Below are 25,708 nucleotides of genomic sequence, written 5' to 3'. Positions count from 1 at the left end.
TATTACTCTTGCATTCTTTACAACCAAGGTCGCATCTTCCCACACAAGCGCCTTGACTTTGAAGCTATAGCTGGTCTGCCCTGTCTAGAAGAAGCGTTGGATTGCTTCAAGCAAGTGGGTCTGCTGCAGTTTGTTACTGATGAAGAGCATTGGAATAAAGAGCTGCTGCTACAATTCCATGCCACACTTCACATCAAAGGGTACAGCAGAGATCCGAAGACTTGGGTCCTGGAGTGGATGACTGGCAACGTTCATCACGAAGCCAATGCATTTGACATCATTGAGCTCACTGGCTTGCCCACTCCTGGCGATCTCTTCGAGCAAGGCTGTCAGCTGCATGATGAAGCTATTGAGAGCATCTTTCAGCGGCCAGAACCTGATATGAGTCAAATGCTCAGCATGATGAAGCCATTGCCCCAAGATGCTGCTTATCCCACAGAGTTCTTCGTTGAAGACCTTGAGTACCTGCCCAGAACCATCTATCACATCATCAGGCGAACTCTCTGGCCTATCAAAGGGCACTCTCCAAATGCCAAGCTTCAGGGTGCAATGAAGACTTTGGTCTTCTATATACTTCATGGCAAATGCTTCAATGCACAGGACTTCTTCATACGCCAACTTGCTGCATCAGGCATTGATCTGTTTGGTTTGAAGTTCTACGCCCCTTGGGTCATGCGGCTGATCAAGCTACACTCCGCCATCTCGTATCAGCCCTCAACCCGCAACCATCGGATCTTCTTGCCTGACGTGGACATGTCTACTGAAGCCATATATTCTGAGCCTGCCAAGCAACCTCTAAGTCTTCAAAATGCAGACCATCAGAGTTTTACTCAGAACGTTGAAGGCGTTGAAGTAGTTTCTCGGGTGTATCCTTTGGCTGGCACTACACGTGCACCACACCCTGCTTCCACTGACAGTGCCACTGCTCCAAGACCCAAGAAGCGCACTCGTGTTCTCAACGACCAAGAGCTTCTTGTGGCTCTACATCAGAAACAGGATAGGCATCATGACTGGCTGAAGCATCAGATGAAAAACCTCTGGGTGGATGTTAATCGCACTCGAAATCTTGCCACCAAGAATGCTTTCGTTGCCCATGAAACCTGTCGCCGCACATGGAAAGGTCTCACGATGATATGTTCTGAAGCTGATCTTCAAGAGGATGGCTTCTCTGAGAGATTCAAGTTTGACTCCACACCTCCTCGAAGGGCTGTGCTGCTAGGTACTCCATCTCTTGAAGACTCTGAGTTCTCTTCCTCTGCTGCCACAGTGACTGCCAGAATTATTGAGGAAGAAGACGATGCTACTTCACCTTCAGCACCTCCAAGCTCTTCTGCACCGCCAAACAACACCAACAACCCTGCTACTTCACCTACTCCTCATGGGAACGAGTAGAGGCTCTATGTCTTAAAACCTTTTTGGTCATTACTGACAAAAGGGGGAGAAGCATATGAGATTGATAGTCTTCAAGCGGGTCCATATGGGCGGGTGCTTTATATTTTGCTTCGTGCTTACAACTCTCGTTTTTGCTACATTTGGTTCTTATGAGTTGTAACACTTAAACCAGATGGTCGTCTGCTACTTATTTGCCACCTTGTTTTGCGAAGATAAATTCCGCATGTGCGACGATAAATTCCGCACTTAGCTCATTCTGCAGACGTCCATTTTCCATTATGCATGTCATTATCTTCATATACTTTCACATGCATAGTGGATTGTCATCATAAGTTGAAGTGGATCTCCACAAGTACAACCTGCCATGTGCATTTGCTTTCCAAAAGCAAATTAACTTATATGCACATCTTCAGGGGGAGCCCTTGCAACTTATGAAGACAATTCCTTATCCTTTACAATTTCACATATTATATTCCCCGTTGAAAACTTCAACTAGTTTGTCATCAATCACCAAAAAGGGGGAGATTGTAAGTGCATCTAGTGCCACCCCTAGTTGGTTTTGGAGTATTGACGACAAACCTAGTTGAGGGACTAATGTGTTTGTGAGAATTGCAGGATAACACAGGTAGAAGTCCCTCATTGATTCGGTTTTACTACCAGAGATGACCCCTAAAACTGTATGAAGACATTGAAGTCAAAGGTGGTATATGAAGATATTCACATTGAAGACTATGACAAGAGAAGACACTATATGAAGCCTATGGAGTGCGAAGGCTTAGACCTTTCGTAGTTCTTTTTCTTCTTTGTTGAGTCATAGGAACCACCGTATTGTTAAGTGGGGTCCAAGAGAACTAGTCAGAATGACTGAAGTGATGCTTAACCAAAATCATATGTCTTCGAGTGAAGACTATGAGAGTGAATCTTGTCCAGAGTCGGACAAGTCAGCTTTGCTTGTAGCCCAAGTAAAGTTGCCGTGTGAGTTTGAAATCTGACCGTTGGAACACGTGTCAGTTCCTTAGTGACCCAGGGTCATTTCGGACAAATCGGGTCGGGTTGCCAAGTGGCTATAAATAGCCCACCCCCTACAACCATAAACGGTTGGCTGCTCAGATTGAAAGCACGGCTTTTGTCGTTTGGGAGCAACCCACCTCGAAGCCTTTGAGAGAGAATTCCTTGCGAGGATAAAGCCCTAACCACCAGAGCCAGAGAGAATTGGGCATCACTTAAGTCTTCTTGTCTGTGTGATCTGAAGACTTATTACACTTGAGGACTGTGCATCCTCCAGCCGGTTAGGTGTCGTGTTCCGAGCATCCAAGAGACATTGTGGATTGCCGGTGAACGAAGTCTGTGAAGGTTTGGGAGTCTACCTTGAAGACTTACCAGAGTGATTGGGCGAGGTCTATGTGACCTTAGCTCAAGGAGAATACGGTGAGGACTAGGTGTCCTGAGCTGCGTGTTCAGGACTGGGTGTCCGGGACTGTGTGTCCTAAGGTTTAAATACCTAGCCGCTCCAACCAGACGTACAGTTGTCACAACAACTGGAACTGGTCCAACAAATCATTGTCTTCAACGAGTCACTGGTTTCATCTTCACTTCCCTTTACTTACTGTTACTCCTTGTGAAGTCATTGTATGTTTGCACTATCATCTGTCTTCACTGAGTGACTGCGTGTTCTGTTTGGCTTCACAATATCTTCCTACCTGATCCTTACTACTTAGCTGCTATTAGTCTTTGTGCTTTCACTTCATTGAATACTTGACTATGGTTTGCCTAGTGTAGTCTACCTTCCGCTGCATGGTAATAGGTTTAATTTTATCGTTTGTCTTCAAAACTCCCATGTTCTGAAGACTTTCATAAAAATCGCCTATTCACCCCCCCTCTAGTCGATATAACGCACTTTCAATTTTTATTGAAGTCTTCAAAACATGTAAGTTTCGAGGACAAACGATAGAAATAAACCTATTACCATGCAGCGGAAGGTAGACTACACTCGGCAAACCATAGTCACGTATTCAATGAAGTGAAAGCACAATGACTAATAGAAGCTAGGAAGTAAGGATCAGGTAGGAAGATATTGAGAAGCCAATCAGTACACGTAATCACTTAGTGAAGTCGAATGGTAATGCTATTGTACAATGACTTCACAAGAACCAACAGTAAGTAAAGGGAAGGGAAGGGAAGGATGAAACCAGTGACTCGTTGAAGACAATGATTTGTTGGTCCAGTTCCAGTTGCTGTGACAACTGTACGTCTGGTTAGGGAGGCTGAGATTCAACTCAGAAGACCTCATCTTCACCTTATTCCCCTTGAGCTAAGGACACCCAGTCCTCGCCCAATTACTCTGGTAAGTCTTCAAGGTAGACTTCCAAACCTTCACAGACTTCGTTCATCGGCGATCCACAATGACTCTTGGATGCTTAGAACGCGATGCCTAACCGACTGGAGGATTCACAGTCCTCAAGTGTAATAAGTCTTCAGATCACACAGACAAGAAGACTTAAGTGATGCCTAACACTCTTTGGCTCTGGGTGGTTAGGGCTTTATCCTCTCAAGGAATTCTCTCTCAAAGGCTTCGAGGTGGGTTGCTCTCAAACGACAAAAGCCGTACTTTAACTCTGAGCAGCCAACCGTTTATGGTTGTAGGGGGTGGGCTATTTATAGCCACTAGGCAACCCGACCTGATTTGTCCGAAATGACCCTGGGTCACTAAGGAACTGACACGTGTTCCAATGGTCAGATTTCAAACAGACATGGCAACTTTACTTGGGCTACAAGCAAAGCCGACTTGTCCAACTCTGAACAAGATTCACTCTCATAGTCTTCACTCGAAGACATATGATTTTGGTTAAGCATCACTTCAGTCATTCTGACTGGTTCTCTTGGACCCCACTTAACAATACGGTGGTTCCTATGACTCAACAAAGAAGAAAAAGAACTACGAAAGGTCTAAGCCTTCGCACTCCATAGTCTTCATGCGATGTCTTCTCTTGTCGTAGTCATCAATGTGAATGTCTTCACATACCACCTTTGACTTCAATGTCTTCATACATTTTTAGGGTTCATCTCTGGTAGGAAAACCGAATCAATGAGGGACTTCTACCTGTGTTATCCTGCAATTCTCACAAACACATTAGTCCCTCAACTAGGTTTGTCGTCAATACTCCAAAACCAACTAGGGGTGGCACTAGATGCACTTACAATCTCCCCCTTTTTGGTGATTGATGACAAACTAGTTGAAGTTTTCAACGGGGAATATAATATGTGAAATTGTAAAGGATAAGGAATTGTCTTCATAAGTTGCAAGGGCTTCCCCTGAAGATGTGCATATAAGTAATTTGCTTTTGGAATGCAAATGCACATGGCAGGTTGTACTTGTGGAGATCCTCTTCAACTTATGATGACAATTCATCATGCATGAAAAGTATGTGAAGATAATGACATGCATAATGAAAAATGGACGTCTGCAAAATGATCTAAGTGCGGAATTTATCGTCGCACATGCGGAATTTATCATCTCATCACAGAATAGCAAATAAGTAGCAGATGGCCATCGAGTTTAAGTGTTACAACTCAAAGAACCAAATGTATCAAAACGAGAATTGTAAACACTAGGCAAAACATAAAATAACCGCCCATATGGACACGCTTGAAGACTATCAAACTCATATGCTTCTCCCCCTTTTGTCAGTAAGGACCAAAAAGGTTTGAATACATAGAGCATCTACTCGTTCCCATGAGGAGTAGACGAAGCAGCAAGGTCGTCGGTGGTGTTCGGCGGTGCAGAAGAACTCGGAGCAGTGTCGATGCGTGCAGAAGTAGGGGCGGTGAAGTGGCATCATCTTCGTCCTCGATCACTCTGACATTCACAGTTGCCGCAGAGGAAGAGAACTCAGAGTCTTCAAGAGATGGAGTTCGTCGCAGGACAGTCCTTCGGGGAGGTGTGGAGTCAAACTTGAAACGTTCAGAGAAGCCATCCTCTTGAAGATCATCCTCAGAACACATAAGCATCAGCCCTTTCCATGTACGCCGACAGGTTTCATGGGCAACAAAGGCATTCTTGGTGGCAAGATTTCGAATGCGGTTGACATCCACCAAGAGGCTTTGCATTTGGCGCTTCAGCCAGTCATGATGCCTATCCTATTTCTGATGAAGAGCTACTAGAAGCTCTCGGTCATTGAGAACACGAGATCGCTTCTTGGGCCGTTGAGCAATGGTGCTTTCCGTGGCTTCAGTGAGGGCACGATGAGGTGCATGTGTAGTACCAGCCAGAGGATAAACACGAGTGACTGCTTCAACTCCTTCAATGTTCTGAGAGAAACTTTGATGCTCAGCATTCTGAAGACTAAGAGGCTCCTTGGCAGTCTCTGGATAAATGGCTTCAACGGACATATCCACGTCAGGCAGAAAGATCCGATGATTGCGAGCAGATGGCTGATATGAGATAGCTGAGTGGAGTTTAATCAGCCGCATTATCCATGGAGCGTAGAACTTCAAGCCAAAAAGATCAGATCCTGATGCAGCAAGTTGGCAGATGAAGAAGTCTTGTGCGTTCAAGCATTTGCCGTGAAGAATATAGAAGACCAAAGTCTTCATTGCACCTTCCAGCTTTGCATGTGGAGAATGTCCTTTGATGGGCCAGAGAGTTCGCCTTATAATGTGATAGATAGTCCGTGACAGATACTCAAGGTCTTCAACAAAGAACTCCTTAGGATATGCATCATATGGAGGCAAAGGCTTCATCATACCGAGCATCTAACTCATGTTCGGTTCAGGCTTCTGAAAGATGCTCTCCATAGCTTCACTGTGAAGCTGACAACCAGGTTCATAGAGATCTCCAGGAGTGGGCAGACCAGTGAGCTCAATGATATCAAAGGCTTTGGCTTTGTGATAAACATTTCCAGTCATCCACTCAAGGACCCAAGTCTTCAGATCTCTGTTGTAGCCTCGTATGTGAAGAGTGGCATAAAATTGGAGCAGCAACTCTTCGTTCCAGTGCTCTTGGTCGGTGACGAAGGGCAACAATCCAGCCTCTTTGAAGCAATCCAGAGCTTCTTCCAAGCAGGGCAGACCAGTTATTGCTTCGGTGTCAAGACGCATATGAGGGAAGATGCGACCTTGATTGTACAGAATGCATGAGTAATAACTTCGCTGCGGATAGCTCCAGAACCAATCAGAAGATATTCTTTCCCTTGAGTAGGGGTTCTTGGAGCTATTGAAGAAGGTGTTGTCTGCTTTGAAGCCGTTGACATTAAAGGATCCAGGTGCTGATGCAGGACCTGGAAACCTGGGCAATCATGGCATTGGCTTCTGTACCTGAGGCCTATGCTCAACATGATAATCAAACTGAGGACCAGCAGCAGGTGCAGGAACAGGAGCAGTGGCAGAGGCGTTGGGCTGCACAACAGAGGCTTCAGGAGCAGTTGCATCAATGGCTTCATTGACTTTTGGCATTGGTGCAGGCTCTACATTTGCTTCAGCCATGACAACGTCATTGGCTTCATTTGTGTTGGTGGTGGCAGCCTCAAGATTTTCTACCTCCACTTGATGAGCTGGAGGGTCGGGCACAGACACGTTCTCCTCGAGAAAAGCTTCTTCAGTAGTTGGGGGAGTAGGGACATGTTCTTCTTCTTGGGTGTCGTCGGCTGATGTAGCCGGAATGTCTTCAACAGCTTTAGCCTCAGACTCGGAGACATTCATAGTAGGAGTGGTATCTGGAAACACTTGACGTGCAACAGATTGGTGGGGAACTTCTCCTTCTGGAATGCTCGAAAGAGGGACTTGAGACCTTGGTCCTTTGCGAAGCCTGCGTAATGCTGGCGACGCCTCTGGAGATGGAGTTGGCTAGGCCTCAAAGTCATCTTCTTCTTCCTGCCGGGGTGGTGTGACTTGTTGTTGTGGGTGATCAGCCCATGATGCATCCTGAGCAATTGGCGTCAGAGGACGACCAATGATGATGAGTTCGCTGTGCGTAAGCACAGGCGATGATACCTGTTGGTGCTCGATCTGAGGAAGAACTACATCATCTTCAACATTGTCATGGTGACCAATGTTTTCAGCAGTGGTGGGATCAACTGCTGGAATGTCTTCAGCTGTATGAGCCTCTGTGGAAGTAGGCTCATGGACAATCAATTGGTGCTCTTGGTGTGTAGATGCAGGGCGAACCATTGAGATAGGTTCAACAACTAAGGGCTCTGTGGGAGCAGCCCGTTCCTTCTTGGTCTTCCGCTTCTTCTTGGAGGGAGCAGCATCAGAGGCTTCAGGATGTTTCCTCTTTCTGGCTTCAGCCTCAGCAGTCCTCGTCTTCTTCAGTTCTGAAGCGGTTGACCTGGCCTTTGGCTTCGAGCCAGTCATGCTGGCTAGGAAGACAATGGGATGTGCTTCCTGCCTTGGTGCGTCGGGTTCGGCCATAACAGGCTTCTTCTTCTTCTTTGCAGCCATCCTGGGGTCGATGCCAGGACGACCAAGGGCCTTGCGCTTCTCAGCCTCATCGTAGGCTTGCACACACTTGTCAGCCAGGCTCTTCATGCGCTCACGAGAACCTTGAGCTTCTCCACGCTTCTTGAGAAAGGCTTCTTTGAGCTCGTGCAGCATGATCTTGAAGTTCTTGACCTCTTGCACGCTGAGCTTGGCCATATGCTTCTTGAACTGAGCTTTCTCAAAGTCGATCTTTTGCTTCAGTTCAACGATGCGCTGAGCTAAAGCTAGCTCTGAAGCAATGGCGCCATGGAAGGCAATACTGAGGCCAATCGGAAGTTGCAGATCTTCAAAGCTGAGGTTGGGCGTGTCAAACCACTCATCAATGAAGTTATGGATAATTGCCATGTCAAAGAGAGGCAAATCATTGAAGATTTCAGCTTCTTCTTTGCTCTTGATCAGTTTCTCAAGAGCGTCATCTGCTAGATCTTCATCGCTGGACAGATCAATGGCGTCGTTGCGCAGAATAGCAGCAGCAGTCAGTTCTTGGCTGGTGTGTTGCAGAGGCATCTTGACTTTCGAGGGCTTGGAGATGCGTGAAAAATCTTCAGACTACACACTGTCTTCAGGAGGTGCAGTAGCCAGTGGCTTCGTCCGTGATATTTTTGGTGCTGAGGTAGGCTTTGAAGCTTTAGGCTGCTTCGGTTTCTTTGGCTTCAGCGGTGCAGGCGCTTCATCAGATTAAGCGTCATCTGCAGGCTCATCCATGGCTGTCCCTTGAACCATGATATGAGTGATAAGACCGTCCAGGTTGTAGAAGGCCCAACAAGATTGGGTTCAGCTTCGCGGGTGCCATCGGCATGGGGAGCAGAGGGACCAGGGTTGAAGTCTAGTCCCAATGACTTCTTGTTCTGCTTCACCGAATTCTGGGCAAACTGGAAGTTGCGCTTGAACAGATTGTCGTCACGACACCATAGCAATGACGATGGGTCAACATCCGCAGGCTGTGGTCCACGGACCATGCAGGGATAGAAGCCTTGTTCAATGGCTTCATCTCGGGACCTGGGTTGAAGAGTTCTGTATAGGATGTCTCCCCATGGTCTCTTGATGGCATTCTTCTCAGCATATTCCTTGGTCACAAACCTGTACTTGAACCACTGTTCTGCCCAATATTGTCGAATCCATTGGATTCGTGTCTTGCGCTGATTGTAATCCTCTTCTGGATCTGTCTTGTACAGCTCTGAGAGGTCATCGGGCAGATCTCTTGATGTTTCACCTTGACGCTTTCTGCCACCCTTCCTTGCTGATTTCTCTGCAGCCATGAACTTTAAACTGAATGGCTTCAATTCGTTCAAAGGCTTAAAAGGCTTTCTCTTGCTGGACAAACATGAACTGGCTTTGGGAGAATTTATATGATGCTGTAAGAATTTTGCAAATGAATGCAGACTATGAGAACCAAGGGATTCTCCCACGGACATGTACCTGTGACAGCATTAAGGTGCGAGGGAAGGGGAAGAGGTCATATGCATTCTCAGAAGATTTTGAAGATAAATCAGTTTAGAAGACATTGACCTCATCATGCGAAGACATTCACTCATAGATAAGGAGTTGGTTCCAGATTTGTACGAATCCACGGATCAGTACAAGTGAGGAACCTAACTACTTTGTGAAGCATAAGTGAACATACTAGGCATATTATGAGATGCAGTATCAAATAGATCCAACTTGTGTGAACAGAAACTGCTTGTGGTAGAAAGTGACGAATCTATAGGATCAAAGGGGCCGTAAAAAGGAAGTTTTATTTACCACACGAAGAACTTCTAGACGGAGTGGTAGAGGAGGCCAAGCAGTTCGATCGTCCGTGCCCTAACTTGGCGACGGAGGACACCTACGGCGGCGGCGGAGAAGACGATGTCCGCGGCCGGCGTGAAGACGACGTCGGAGAGGTCGCGACAGCTAAGCGCTTCGTCGCCGGCATCGTCGAGGGCTAGCAGTGGCGCTAGGGTTTGAGCGAGAGTGGAAGAAAGGATAATGACCGTGGTGAGGCGTGTATTTATAGGGACAGGGACGACACAGTGTTATTACACAGGTGCCCCTGGCGCTTCACATCTGAAGGACACATGGCCATCATGCAACATATCGGAGGTTGTTCCACGTTCCCACGCATGCCTGGAATGTCGGGTGGTCGTTCCTACTTCTCCGGGTTTCATGTGAAGGAATTAGCATTGAAAACAGACTTAATGTTTGTCTCTGTATCTTCTGCTGACAAGGACGCAGAGAAGACATTCGACAGTTTCAATAGAATGCATATGACTTGGGGAGATAGAGTTTGAGATAGAAAGCATAGAGAGGTTAGGGTCCGATCACATTCACTTAGTTCAAAAGATTCAACAAGAAGACATAGCTATAAGTGAATGCTATAGAGGACAGAACACTAGTATATATATGTATATATATATGTGAAAAAGACAATCAAACCAACATAGTGAAGATAATCATGAGGACAAGTTGAGAATGAAGACAAAAAAATGTGAATACATAGCAAATGTAACGCCATGGGTAAAACACTTCAAACAGAAGAATTTAGTGGTGGCGTTACCCACCGTATAGGAAGTATTAGACCCAGACACGGCGCACAATTATCGTGGCGCTCCGAAGTCAGATTCCACATTAATGTATTCACACTTAGAATGTATGTCTTCATTGATTGAAGATATACTTTACTTCGTGTGTTGCACATCTAAGTCATTAATATGCATAAGTGTTAGGATGTGTGCCTGATCACAGGATATTTGAGGATTCCAAGATATTTAGCTCACACCGTAACTTGCAAAATTTCTTCTCATCCAAGGGCTTGGTGAAGATATCTGCCAATTTCTCTTCAGTGTTGACATGTATGATATCAATATCTTCCTTCACAACATGATCTCTGAGAAAGTGATGACGAATTTCAATGTGCTTTGTCTTCGAGTGCTGAACTGGGTTGTTGGCAATCTTGATGGCGCTTTCGTTGTCGCAGTAGAGTGGCACTTGCTTCAGATGAATGCCATAGTCTTTGAGTGTTTGCTTCATCCACAGAAGCTGAGCGTAGCAAGATCCAGCAGCAATGTATTCAGATTCAGTAGTGGAGAGAGATACACAGTTCTGCTTCTTTGAAGACCAACATACAAGTGATCGTCCCAGAAAATGACATGTGCCTGATGTAGACTTGCGATCCACCTTGTCACCAGCATAATCAGCATCCGAGAATCCAACCAGATCAAACTCTGAGCCCTTTGGATACCATAATCCTAGAGTTGGGGTGTAAGCCAAATATCGAAGAATTCACTTCACAGCTAAGTGATGCGATTCCTTTGGTGCCGCTTGGAATCGAGCACACATGCAAACATTAAGCATAATATCTGGCCTAGATGCACATAGATAAAGTAAAGAACCAATCATGGAGCGGTATACCTTTTGATTGAACTCTTTACCATTGTCGTCGGGACCCAGATGATGTTTGGCTGGCATTGGCGTCGTGAGGCCTTTGCAGTCTTGCATACCAAACTTCTTCAGGCAATCTTTGAGATACTTCTCTTGAGATATAAAGATGCCGTTGCGTTGCTGACGTATTTGAAGACCAAGGAAGAACTTTAGCTCACCCATCATGGACATCTGATATTGCTCTTGCATCATATATCCAAACTCTTCACTGTATTTCTGATTGGTGCAGCCGAAGATAATGTCATCCACATATATTTGGCACACAAACAGTTCACCATCATATGTCTTCGTGAAGAGAGTGGGGTCGAGGGAACCAGATTTGAAGCCTTTGCTCTTCAGGAAGTCTTTGAGTGTGTCATACCAAGCCCGAGGGGCTTGTTTGAGGCCATACAGTGCCTTGTTGAGCTTGTACACCATGTCAGGATGTTTTGGATCTTCAAAGCCAGGCGGTTGTGCAACATACACTTCTTCTTCAATCTTGCCATTAATAAAAGCGCTCTTCACATCCATTTGATATAGAAGTATGTTATGATGATTTGCATAGGCCAGCAGTATGCGTATGGCTTCAAGTCTAGCCACAGGAGCAAATGTTTCATCGAAGTCAATCCCTTCAACTTGAGATCCTTAAGAAATGAGACGAGCTTTGTTTCTGACAACTTGACCATGCTCATCTTGCTTGTTGCGATATATCCATTTGGTGCCTATTATATTGTGCTTCCGAAGATCAGGACGCTTAACCAGTTCCCATACATTATTCAGCTCAAACTGTTGAAGCTCTTCTTGCATAGCTTGAATCCATTCAGGTTCCATGAAGGCTTCTTCAACTTTCTTGGGTTCAGTTATTGAGATGAATGCGAAGTGCCCACAGAAATTTTGCTAGCTGTGTTGCCCTTGAACGAGTGAGTGGACCTGGTGCATTGATGCTATCAATTATTCTCTCAATTTGTACTTCATTTGCAACATGGGGATATACAAGACGAAGACTTTGCTCTTGCTGATCATTGTCATTGTTAGAGGGATTGTCTTCAGGCTGAGCATTGTCTTCAGGTTGATCAGGTGCGGAGATGATAAGTTCCTCTTCAGGTTGAGCTTCAGAAGGTATGATTTCTCCAGTTCCCATAAGTTTGATTGATTCACTGGATGGAACTTCATCTAGCACATTTGGCAGGTGCTCTCTTTGTGAGGCATTAGTCTCATCGAACCGCACATCAACTGTTTCAACCACTTTATAATGAAAGAGATTGAAGACTCTGTAGGAGTGCGAATCCTTTCCATATCCAAGCAGAAAACCCTCATGTGCTTTTGGTGCAAATTTTGAAGTGTGATGTGGATCCTTGATCCAGCACCTGGCGCCAAATACTCTGAAGTAACTGACATTTGGCTTCTTGCCAGTAAGGAGCTCATAGGATGTCTTGTTCAGAAGCTTGTGAAGATAAACACGGTTGATCATATGGCATGCAGTGTCAATGGCTTCAGGCCAGAATTTTCTTGGAGTCTTATATTCATCAAGCATCGTTCTGGCCATCTCAATTAGTGTTCTGTTCTTGCGTTCGACGACGCCATTCTGCTGTGGCGTGTATGGGGCTGAGAATTCATGTGTGATGCCCAAGGTATCAAGATATGTATCAAGGCCAGTGTTCTTGAATTCAGTGCCATTGTCACTTCTGATGTGCTTTATCTTGGTGCCAAAATTGTTCATAGCTCGATTGGCGAAGCGTCTGAAGACATCCTGCACTTCAGTCTTGTAAAGGATTATGTGCACCCAAGTATATCTAGAATAATCATCAACAATAACGAAGCCATAGAGGCAAGCAGTAGTAGTTAGAGTTGAGTAATGAGTGGGACCGAAAAGATCCATGTGAAGCAGTTCGAAGGGTCGAGTAGTGGTCATGATTGTCTTCGAGGGATGTTTGGCCCTCGTCATCTTCCCTGCTTCACAGGCACCGCATAAGTGGTCTTTCTTGAACTTGACGCCCTCGATGCCTATGACATGCTTCTTCTTCGCAAGGGTGTGAAGGTTCCTCATGCCAGCATGTCCAAGCCTCCGATGCCAGAGCCAACATTCTGAAGCCTTTGCTAGAAGACATACTGCAAGCTATGGCCCTGCTGAGAAATCTACCACGTACAAATCATCTTTTAGATACCCTTCAAACACTAGAGACTTGTCAGATTCCATTAGTACAAGGCAACAATATTTTCCAAACACCACAATCATGTTTAAATCGCAAAGCATTGAGACAGACATTAAGTTGAAACCAAGGGATTCAACAAGCATGACTTTATCCATGTATTGATCCCTTGAGATTGCAACTCTACCTAGACCCAATACCTTGCTTTTACCAGTGTCAGCAAATGTGATGTGACTTTTGTCAGATGGACGTAAAGTTGAGTCCATGAGAAGGCTTCGCTTGCCAGTCATGTGATTTGTACACCCACTATCAATAATCCATTCTAAAGCAGCTGGTGTCGTACCCTACAGTGCAGTTAGGGGGATAGGCTTCACGAAGAGAATTGTGAAGCAAAAACATTTGACGAACCAGTGGATTATTAAAGCTTAGATCGAGATTAGGACTGATAGGGCAAGTTGCAAGCGATTCAGGAACAAAGTATATAATAAGACCATTTGGGCATTTGATCTTGCGCCCTACAAGATGTTTAAGGTCCCCAGCAATAGTGTCAGACGATTTTGGTTTTCGGCTGGAGACCTTTCCCTGCAAAAGAGAGTTAAGCTTTCTTAGCCACCCACATCTTCAGGGGTGGCTTCGAAGCAATAAGTCTAAGTGCAGCATCTGAGAATTTTGGCTTTGGAGCCCTAGCAAAAAGTCTTGCAGGTGGACAATAGTACTCATAAGAATAAGCAGAATAGTTCTTGGTCTTATGAACATGGCGGTTTGATGGACCGTGCTCATATTCATTGGCCTGAGTATGGCTTCCCTGCAAAACATTTGTGTTAGTGTGACTCAGGTGAGTCCTCTGTCTGTATGAAGCCTTTGGACCGTATGAAGCCTGTGGTCTGGGGTTTGTCTTCTTCACTTGTGGTGTCATGATGACATTCACAGGGAGATTCTCCAAACACCTTTTCGGCACCCAGATCTTCTTCATAGGTGGTCCATTCCTGCATTTAGTACCAATATACCTGGCAAACACTTCGCCATTCTGATTCTTAAACAGTTTATAGTTTGCATCAAAGGATTCATCAATAACAATGGGGTTAGCGCAAGTGAAGCCAGATAGGGTGGATGGATATGCTGAAGGTTCCTTTGCAGCAACCCATGTGGTTTTGGGGTACTGCTTAGGTTTCCAGTAAGAGCCATCAGCATTCATTTTCCTTTCAAACCCAACACCCTCTTTCCTAAGGTTTCGGTTCAGGATCTGCCTTTTGAGGACATCACATAGTGTCTGATGCCCTTTGAGACTTTTGTACATCCCTGTTTCAAGCAGTGTCTTCAACCTAGCATTTTCATCAGCAATAGCAGTGGTATCCTCAGCAGAGGGGTTAGTTACCACATCAACAGTTGAAGATATTGCAACAGTAGCAGCAGTAGAACATTCAGCAACAGAAGTAGCGTTATCACGCTCAATGTATTTAAGACATGGTGGTTCAAATCCTTCTTGAACTGAACTGATCTGTTCGGCGTGAAGTGACTCGTTTTCCTTTTGAAGATCTTCATGAGCCGCTCTCAATTTCTCAAGATCTTGCTTCCTTTGAAGATAATCATAGGAAAGCCTTTCATGAGTTGTTGAGAGCGTTTCATGACGACTTTCAAGTTCCTCATACTTAACGTGAAGATTTTTTATGTGTTCAATTAAGGACTAATATCGTGTCATTTCAACGTCTAACAGATCATCGCTTTTGTCTAACAGTTTTTGAAAGTGCTCCATAGCTTTCTGTTGTTCAGTTGCAATTTTAGCAAGTGTTTTGTAGCTGGGTTTGGAACCACAATCAGAGTCATCGTCACTAGATGTTTGATAGTGAGTAGTGCGTGTGTTTACCTTGGCACCGCGTGCCATGAAGCAGTAGGAAGGAGCGGAGTAGTCCTTGTTATTTGCATCGGTGTCAGTGATGAAGTCATTGTCTTCAGTGTTGAAGATGGACTTGGCAACGTATGTTGTAGCCAGACTTGCAACGCCAGAATCGGACTCCTCCTCAGACTCCACCTCCGCCTCCTCAGAAGCGGACTCCTCCTCAGAGTCCATTTCCTTGCCAACAAACGCACGTGCCTTGCCAGATGAGCTATTCTTGTGTGATGAAGACTTGGAAGAAGATTTTGAGTATTTCTTCTTCTTCTTGTCGTCAGAGTCATACTCCTTGCTCTTCTTCTTCTTCTTGTTCTCATTGTCCCACTGTGGACACTCAGAGATGTAGTGGCCAGGTTTCTTGCACTTGTGACATGTTCTCTTCTTGTAGTCATGAGCAGAAACTTCATCATTCCTTGAGCTTGATCGTGAAGACTTTCTGAGGCCTTTCTTCTTGGTGAATTTTTGGAACTTCTTCACAAGCATAGCAAGCTCCCTTCCAATGTCTTCAGGATCATCAGAACTGCTGTCAGATTCTTCTTCAGATGAGGAGACAGCCTTTTCCTTCAAGGCACGAGTTCGCCCATAGTTGGGACCGTATATGTCTCTTTTCTCAGAAAGCTGAAATTCGTGTGTGTTGAGCCTCTCAAGTATGTCAGACGGATCGAGTGTCTTGAAATCAGGACGTTCTTGAATCATCAGGGCTAGGGTGTCAAACGAACTATCAAGTGATCTCAGGAGTGTCTTGACGACTTCATGCTTGGTGATCTCAGTAGCGCCGAGGGCTTGAAGCTCGTTTGTGATGTCAGTGAGTCGATCAAACGTGAGCTGGACATTCTCATTGTCATTTCTCTTGAAGCGGTTGAAGAGGTTGCGAAGGACACTGATTCTCTGATCTCTCTGGGTTGAGACGCCTTCGTTGACCTTGGACAGCCAGTCCCAGACTAGCTTCGATGTTTCCAAAGCACTCACGCGGCCATACTGTCCTTTGGTCAGATGACCACAGATGATATTCTTGGCAGTAGAGTCCAGTTGAATGAACTTCTTGACATCAGCGGCAGTGACACCTTCTCCAGCCTTGGGAACGCCGTTCTTGACAACATACCGTAGGTCGACATCAATGGCTTCAAGATGCATGCGCATCTTATTCTTCCAGTAGGGATATTCAGTTCCATCGAAGACGGGGCACGCAGCGGAGACTTTAATTATCCCTGCAGTCGACATAGCTAAAACTCCAGGTGGTTAAATCGAATCACACAGAACAAGGGAGTACCTTGCTCTGATACCAATTGAAAGTGCTAGTGATCGACTAGAAGGGGGGTGAATAGGCGATTTTTATGAAAGTCTTCAAAACATGTAAGTTTCGAAGACAAACGATAGAAATAAACCTATTACCATGCAGCGGAAGGTAGACTACACTCGGCAAACCATAGTCACGTATTCAATGAAGTGAAAGCACAATGACTAATAGCAGCTAGGCAGTAAGGATCAGGTAGGAAGATATTGAGAAGCCAATCAGTACACCTAATCACTTAGTGAAGTCGAATGGTAATGCTATCGTACAATGACTTCACAAGAACCAACAGTAAGTAAAGGGAAGGGAAGGATGAAACCAGTGACTCGTTGAAGACAATGATTTGTTGGACCAGTTCCAGTTGCTGTGACAACTGTACGTCTGGTTAGGGAGGCTGAGATTCAACTCAGAAGACCTCGTCTTCACCTTATTCCCCTTGAGCTAAGGACACCCAGTCCTCGCCCAATCACTCTGGTAAGTCTTCAAGGTAGACTTCCAAACCTTCACAGACTTCGTTCACCGGCAATCCACAATGACTCTTGGATGCTCAGAACGCGACGCCTAACCGGCTGGAGGATTCATAGTCCTCAAGTGTAATAAGTCTTCAGATCACACAGACAAGAAGACTTAAGTGATGCCTAACACTCTTTGGCTCTGGGTGGTTAGGGCTTTATCCTCTCAAGGAATTCTCTCTCAAAGGCTTCGAGGTGGGTTGCTCTCAAACGACAAAAGCCGTACTTTAACTCTGAGCAGCCAACCGTTTATGGTTGTAGGGGGTGGGCTATTTATAGCCACTAGGCAACCCGACCTGATTTGTCCGAAATGACCCTGGGTCACTAAGGAACTGACACGTGTTCCAACGGTCAGATTTCAAACACACATGGCAACTTTACTTGGGCTACAAGCAAAGCTGACTTGTCCAACTCTGAACAAGATTCGCTCTCATAGTCTTCACTCGAAGACATAGGATTTTGGTTAAGCATCACTTCAGTCATTCTGACTGGTTCTCTTGGACCCCACTTAACAGTACGGTGGTTCCTATGACTCAACAAAGAAGAAAAAGAACTACGAAAGGTCTAAGTCTTCGCACTCCATAGTCTTCATGCGATGTCTTCTCTTGTCATAGTCTTCAATGCGAATGTCTTCACATACCACCTTTGACTTCAATGTCTTCATACATTTTTAGGGGTCATCTCTGGTAGGAAAACCGAATCAATGAGGGACTTCTACCTGTGTTATCCTGCAATTCTCACAAACACATTAGTCCCTCAACTAGGTTTGTCGTCAATACTCCAAAACCAACTAGGGGTGGCACTAGATGCACTTACACCCTCGGTTCTTTTAACTAAAACCACAACAAAACTTATGAAACCGAGGGAGCGTTTATTGGATGATATATACTAGGAACAGATTTACTAAAAAAATATATATACTAGAATAGATAAATTGTTGGATGATTACCTGGGTTTGGTAGTGGGCAGCTGAGAATTACAGAACATGAGGTAGCCAATCAGATTGTTAGGGCTCAGGCACGCAGCAGGGGCTGCTCTGCGATGAGCGCCGAGCCGCCTTGACGAGGGGATGCGACACATCTGTGATTCAGTATTCGTTTCCAATTAGATGAGATTTTCGTCGATTAGGCGAGCTAGAGGTATCGTTGGGCTATTCTATTTCGTTTAGCAATTGGTGGATGGATAGAATGGGCTAAGCAAATGCACGTCCATGCGCTCTTGCTTGGGGTTGGATTAGCAGGCCTGGGGCTGGGCCTCTATAACACCAAATTTTGAAAAAAATACAAACAAATGCTTGTGTACTAGCTGGGCCATGCCTGGGGCTATAGCCTCAGTTGCCCCATGCCTGATTTTTCCCCTGCCAACATGTACTCCTACATGGCCTCTCACCGCTACCTTTACCAAATCGTGTTCACACGCTTAACTCTCAGCACCAGAACATATCGTACCACTCCAATTCATTCCCGATGAATCAGACCTGACACAACTCTAAGCAAGAGCAGGCATGGCATGGTAGGAATACAACATGGCTCAATCAACTGCTACACATGCTAGTGGGTTTTAACTATTTACTGTGGCAATGACAGGTCATGCAGAGAATGGGTTCAACTACCGCATCACAAAGTAGTAGTTGAATGGTTGTTGTCCTAATGCAATAAATGATAGCAGGAGCAAGAGGGTAGGATTGTATCGAAATGAACAAGGGGGTTTGCTTGCCTGGTAGATCAACATGGGGGCACTGCTCCTCTGACAGGTACTCTGGATCGGTCTCCGGAGCAGGACCTATCGAGAAGGAACGGTGTCGGCAATCAAACACAAGCATATGCAACAATATGATGCATGATCATGGCATGAGTATGTGATGTTTGTTTGAGTTAATGCGTCCAACATTCATTTGCAAGAAGTCCATTGGAACCAAAGTTCCAAATGCAACTCCAAAATATGCCTTTATAAATGCCATTCATGTGTTTACTCATATACAGCATGTATAAGTTGGTTTGTCATGCATGAAAATGGTATAGATGGATAGATTGAATTTTTCTGATAATTTTTCATATATAAATTATTTCAATCTGAGCTACGGTTGAATTTCTATGAATTTTTGAAGTTTATAGCATTTTCTGGAATTTCCTGATTTATTTTTAAACTAGAAAATGATATACTGCGTCAACATGATAGCAGCATGATGTCAGCAGGTCAACGGGCACTGTCCAGGTCAAACCTGACCAGTGGGACCCACTGGTCAGTGACACGGTGTCAACTACAGAGGCTGACGTGTGGGTCCAGTCGAATTAGATTAATTCTAACTAATTACGTTAGCTGGTTAACTAAACCGATGGGGCCCGTCTGTCATTGACCCTTGGTGTTAAACTAATATGTGATTAGTGCTAATTAAGCAAGTGCCATGTCAGCCCGCCGGAGTTTGGCCGGCGGCGACCAAAACCGTGGCGGACACTCGCCGGAAACGCTGCTCCGGCGTCCATTCGACGCGCGGATGGGTGCTGAGGGTGGCTGGCGCTCGCGCGCATCTAACGGAGCAGGTGGGAGGCCGTGGGGTGGACGGAGCTCGTCGGAAGTGAGCTCGTGGCGGCGCCGGAGTTCGGGTGAGTGCGGGGTTGCGGCTGCAGCGCTTGAGCGAGCAAACGGAGTGGCTAGGCGGCCTCCTGGAGGCGCCAGGAGCGTGTCAGTGCCCCTGGAGCGAGCAGGAGAGGCTCTGGAGCGCGGGCTCGCCGGCCATGGCGGACGGTGGCCTCGGTTTCACGGGCGATGAGGCTAGAGGAAGAAATCGAGCAGGGAAGGATGGGGGAAATGACCAGTAGCTCATAGCGGTTTTGTTGGTGCAGCTGGCGAGCTCGGGGATGGGCTGTGGACGACGAATCAGCGACTGCGAGCGGCGGCGCCCGAGGTCGAAGGCGAGCGCGATGAGGACGCTACGGTGCATCCCGGCTTGCCTGGCTCGGTGGAGAAGACGAGGACGACGTCGCAGAGCTCGTAGACACGTTAGAGGGGCGAGGCGGAGACGGTGGCCGCGGCAGCAGCGATCGGCAGCGACGAGCTCGCTCGGATGTGAGGGAGAGGGATCCAGGAAAGGGGCTGAGAGCGAGGGAGAGTGAGAGAGAGTCGAGGGGGTCTACGTGGCGTCTCCAGGGGTCGTGGGAGCAAGCAGGGAGGCAGGAGGTGGTGTGCGGTGGCCGTGCGCGCGTCGGGCACGCGCTGTGCATCCGACTGGCGAGAGGAAGAAGACCTCCCTGCCCCTGGTGGGCTGGGCCGGCCAGATGGGCTGCCAGGTAAGGCCCAGGTACTTCTCTCCTTCTCTCTTATTTCTCTTTTCTATTTTTTTAATTTGTTTTGATTTGATTTTTATACCAAATCATTTCATAAACTTCTAAAAATTACTATGTGGCCTGTTTAAAAGTATTCAAGGCCACTTGCAAACTTTCAGAGTTATTGGATCATATTTGAAAAATATCAAATATAAATCCAATGCAAATAATTATTGAATTAATTCCAAAAGTCCAAAATAAATACTTATGAGCTCCTGAAAATGTTGGTTTGAATTTTATCTCTGTCCAAGATTTTCAGAGAGCAACATGAGCATTTTCTTGGACCCTTTTAGAGCAATTTTTTTATTTGGGTCATTTCGAGAATGATTCTGTGGGTTTCACAAATCCCCATTTCAATTTTAAATGGAATTTAAACATGATGCACAAAGACTAGCTGGTCTAGGTCATACCAGAACTAGGGATGTGACAAAATCACTCTATGTTAGGACCCACACGGAAGACAAACTCACATTTCGGCTTTTACAAGCATCCTAGGCCTCAGTAACTGTATAAGAAAACGACAATCAAGAAGGAAAATATTAGAAGTCGTGGGAAGTCTATGTATAGCCTTCCATAAGGAATCTTTATTTCCAGCAGAATGCATAGCGACCCAGACTCGATAGGATCTAAATCTTTCTGTTTTAATGTATTAGTCCCTAAATTAGTAGCTAGCACATCCAGTGCAAAATAAAATGCCATAAAATCACATGTCCTAAACGCTTGGGAGCACTGGCAGGAGACAGGAAAACCCTAAACACTTGGGAGCCTTTCTTTCTTCAGAAAGAAAACATGAAAGCGCAGGTTTACTCCAGAGGGGGGGGGGGTGAATGGGAGATTTTTAAAAATTCGTCAAACTCTGATGAATTTAACGAAGATCAGAGTGAAGAAATAGAAACGGAAGTGAGACTAATTCATCACAGAATCGTAAAGCATGCATACAAGATAGGATAGATGCAAGTGAATAACATGCAATCACACAAGCATTCAAGCATATAGAAGATGAATTGAAGAAATGAAAAACAAAATGATGAAAGTCTTCAGTTCAAATTCTTCAGAAAGCAGATCACAGATCCTTCAGCAGTGGAATAACTGAAAGTAATGGGTTGAGGAATTTGAAACCAGGATGGCTCGGTGATGACACAATGATTTGGTAGACCAATTCCAGTTGCTGTATCAATTGTACGTCTGGTTGAGGCGGCTAAGATTGAACTCTGAAGACACTTATTCTTCACCATATTTCTCTTGAGCTAAGGTCACAGCGATCCTCGCCCAATCACTCGTAGTAAGTCTTCAAGGTAGACCTTCAAAACCATCACAGACTTGTTCATCGGCACGCCACAATTGCTCTTGGGTGCTCAGGCCATGACGCCTAACCGTCTGGAAGAATTATCATAAATGCCTCTTCGAACATGATTGTTGTCAGGATAATGATCTACTCGGAAGCTGGCACTCTGCCTAGTAACGGTAGGAATTTAGACTCTCAAATTCGCCGAGGCACTCAATTTCCTCATGGTAGGCAGATTACACTGGCGAAATACTAATTCCTCAATCAGAACAAATTCGTCAGCGATCAGAACAACTACGTCTCTGTCACTAATGACTTCATCACCTCTGTTGGAGATTTTGAAAGTCTTCACTCAAAGAAATATACTTTGTATATAGGTTTTGAGCATCACTTCGGAAATATGATTTATGTATCACCTAGATCCCCTTTAATAGTACGGTGTTTCCTATGACACAAATAAGAAGAAAGAAACTATGAAAATAAAAGTCTTCAAGCCTCCAATTCTTCACATCAATTTCTTGAAAGGCCGCACCTTCACTCGAAGAAATACTCCCTCCGTCACAGTTTAGAAGGTGCGCTTGGAAATTCTCTGGAATCTAGGTGGTTATCTATTGGTTGTGAGATGGGCTAAAAAATAGCATTCACACTACGCATGCATATAGAAATAGTATATCGGAGTACTAATTAGCTACTAGAAACAAATGCAAAGCGCCTTAAATCTTGTCTATTGTGGAAACGCACGCAAATTTAACTGTGCCTTCTAAACTGTGACGGAGGGAGTACATTTTTAGCAATCGTCTTTCGTCGTTAAACCAAATCTTGAGGGACTATAACTCCCGTGTACACTCACAAACACATTAGTTCCTTAACTCATTTGTCTACAGTACTCCAAAACTACTAAGGGGGCACTAGATGCACTTACAAAAGACATGTATCACAAGCAACCGACTTTATGTGTATTTCGCTCTACAAATAATGCCCCTTCTTTTCTTCTCCTGATGGTTGGTCAAATAATAATGATGTATTTTCTAAAGATGTTTGACTGAGTATGTAGTGATCATGAAAATGAAAACATGAAATATTGCGGAAAGAAGGATCATGTCACTAAAAAAATCAAATTAATAGAAGAGTCAGACAGAGTGAGCAAAATTTTGATTATAGTGAACAATGATAGGCAAATTTGTCCGCAAAAAAATGATAGGGAAATTGGAAATAAAAGTGAATATAGGAATAATCTTTTAAAATATTCCAAAAAATAAAATTTTGGGAGTTAAATGGAAGGAATCATAGTTGGATGTGTTACACACGCTTCCCATCAAATACTATCTTACTAGGTAGGTGCAACGGCAATCCATAATATAAGAAAATATATAGTATTGATTTAGGCCATTTAGCGTGTGTTAATACAATATCACAATCCACAATTGTCAGTACCTCAAGATATGACAAATCCACTCAATATTAACTTACCACAATAAATGCATGATAACGTTGCTATACTATACTCCAGGATATGGCATATCCACTGAATATTAACTTACCACAATAAATGCATGAAACGCTGCTACTCCAAGACAAAGTATGTGACTCTATATAAGCGTAGTCAACAACGAGCACCCTAGGCCCAGGGTACAAAAAACCAGAAGAAAAAACCGAGAGGAAGCAAGCAAGGGAGAATTAGGTTTTGCATGGCAGCCTCCAAGATGACAAGCACCCTCTGCTTGGCCGCTCTCGTGGTCATGGCCGTTCTATCGTCATGTCTCGCAGGTGATCCTCTTCTTCTGATCTGTCAGTCATGACCAGGATACTTTGTCTTTGAATTGCATCTCCGCGATCTATTTCCTGGCCTGAGCTATTATTGAATCGGGATTTTGTGCGCGTGCAGAGAATGAAGGATGCGTGCCGATCAAGGGGTACTGCCCTGAAGAGGACTGCAGGAATTTCTGCATGAGAAGTCGATACAGAGGCCGTTGCATCAGCAAAGGCACGATGCCCTACTGCTGCTGCGGTCATTTTACTACCCCACCCGGACCCGGACGACGGTCGCCGCTGGAGTGATAGGCATAAACGCCATACAGCTGATGTATCATGGATATATGGACAATAATAAAGTAAATTAACTAGGCAGTGCAAGTTTTTTTTTTCTTCGAAAAGAAGGATGATCTCTGGCCTCTGCAACTAGACCGTGCAAGTAGTTCTGTAGTTCGATCAGTCGGTGACCAACGGGCACGGCGAGCCCCCATCCACTGAATAGAAATGACAGGTTGCATAGATGGACGAACGGTAGAGACAGACCAGCCGAGTGTTTTTTCTTTTTCTAAGAAAAACAAACCAGTCGAGCTCTTCTGTGATTATTCATCGAGTAGACAAGATCCGAAAACCAGATAAAAATGGGAACTCATATTCAGCTCTGCGGACCCCAACCGGCGCTCACTGCAGCGCCAAGTGAGCCGGCCCACCAAGGTGCAACGCACGAAATGATGTTATAGTGCGAAAACTCCACCAAAGATAGAACAGCCGCGCGTAATTGAACTCGCGACAGCATTCTTGCTGGCGTTTGGCTTACCACTGCACCATCTCGCCGCAAGTGACTGAAATGGGTGCTAAAAATGTAAGAAGAATTATAGCCTCTCATACGTGATTTTCTTTAAAAACAGTGAACAAAACTTGAAAGTTCACATATTTCGAAAAAAGTTCATGAACATGCAAAAACAATGTTGCTCAGTTAAAAAAAAGTTCACATATAAAAAAGGTTTGTCGATTTTGAAAAAAGTTCACTGAATTTGGAAAGGTTCACCGATTTTGAAAAAGAGCCCATAGATTTAAAAAAAAATCATCAGATTTGGAATAAAAATTTCAAAAAAATTGAAAAAAGTTCATTGAATTTGAAAAAAGTGCACAAAAAATTTGAAACAAGTTCGTCAAATTTGAAAAACTTTGTCCATTTTGAAAAAAAGGAAAAGAAAAAATATGAAAGAAAAGAAACAGAAAAGAGAGGAAAAACCAAAACAAAAATTCGGTCCAGAAAAAATCCACAACGAAAAAAGGAATAAACCTGGCAGGGGAAAGTATATAAAAAAGAAAAAGAAAGAACATTATTGCAACCTGTTGTCTGCCCGGTTGGTCAGAGCGAGTTAAAATTAAGGTGTAGGTCGCCAGTTTGAATCTCTCTCCCTTTTTGTTTTCTCGTACTTGTTGTGCCGAGAATGCAGCAGAAAGAATATCCGCCTCTCCAAAGAGGTGGAGAAGCTAAAGAAGATTATGGCTAAATCTAAGGTCAAGCTGTAGAACCTTTGGGAAAAATTGTAGATGATATGTCAGTAAGCTAATCCTCCTTCCATCCCGTCAGTAAGCTTATCAGTTCAAAACTTGTCTACAATAGCCGAGAAGCGCATCCCGTCAGTAAACTTATCAGTTCAAAACCCAGCTCGACGCTAGCCACCAGCAAAGCAGAGGCCGCCCAGATCTGCCAATGTATGTGCTTTGGCTCAGCCCTGTTAGGCGTCTTAACCTATCTCTATAGATTTTTATGCCAATATGTACGTTATTTCGTATAAGTCTTTCATCGAAGAGCTATTTTTTCAGTGAATCCTTAATTGTGTTAAGAAATGTAACATCATTCCCAGTCAATAATTTATCATCCACATAAAGTATTAGAGATGTTATCATGTTCTCACTTACTTTTTCAAAGAATGAACTTGAGGAGGATAGAAGACCGGATGACCGATCCGAAGATGAAGTGCCGCCATCCACACGAGCGCCACCCCTGCGAGGACTGAAACTATAACCTATCTACTAGCCAAAGCGACGTATCAGGATTCTCCTCCCTGCTACCAGCCACTGGAGTGGCAGACAGAGCGAAGGCGAATTCACAGGCTCACCGACAGAGTACATTGCAAGAGAGGAAAGAAAAACTAGTAATAGTAGGTTGCCCTTGCAACACTTTTTGAGTGTGTGATGTGAGGTTCTGGTGTGGCAAAAAATATTT

General features: G+C 44.7%; 1 long non-coding RNA gene across 1 annotated transcript; it reads left to right on the top strand.

The window, feature by feature from the left end:
- The first annotated feature begins 23,313 nt into the window (after positions 1-23,313).
- Positions 23,314-23,847, top strand: LOC147972055 (uncharacterized). Its single transcript, XR_015603367.1, has 2 exons — positions 23,314-23,487; positions 23,606-23,847. It is a non-coding gene; the product is annotated as an uncharacterized LOC147972055 (long non-coding RNA).
- Positions 23,848-25,708: the final 1,861 nt, after the last annotated feature.

The sequence above is a fragment of the Triticum urartu genome, chromosome 5A (genome assembly GCF_056163025.1).
Source record: "Triticum urartu cultivar PI428250 chromosome 5A, HENAU_Tu73, whole genome shotgun sequence".
Taxonomy (NCBI): Eukaryota; Viridiplantae; Streptophyta; class Magnoliopsida; order Poales; family Poaceae; genus Triticum; species Triticum urartu.
The sequence above is the reverse complement of the archived record's forward strand: the minus strand, read 5'-3'. Positions and strand labels throughout refer to the sequence as shown.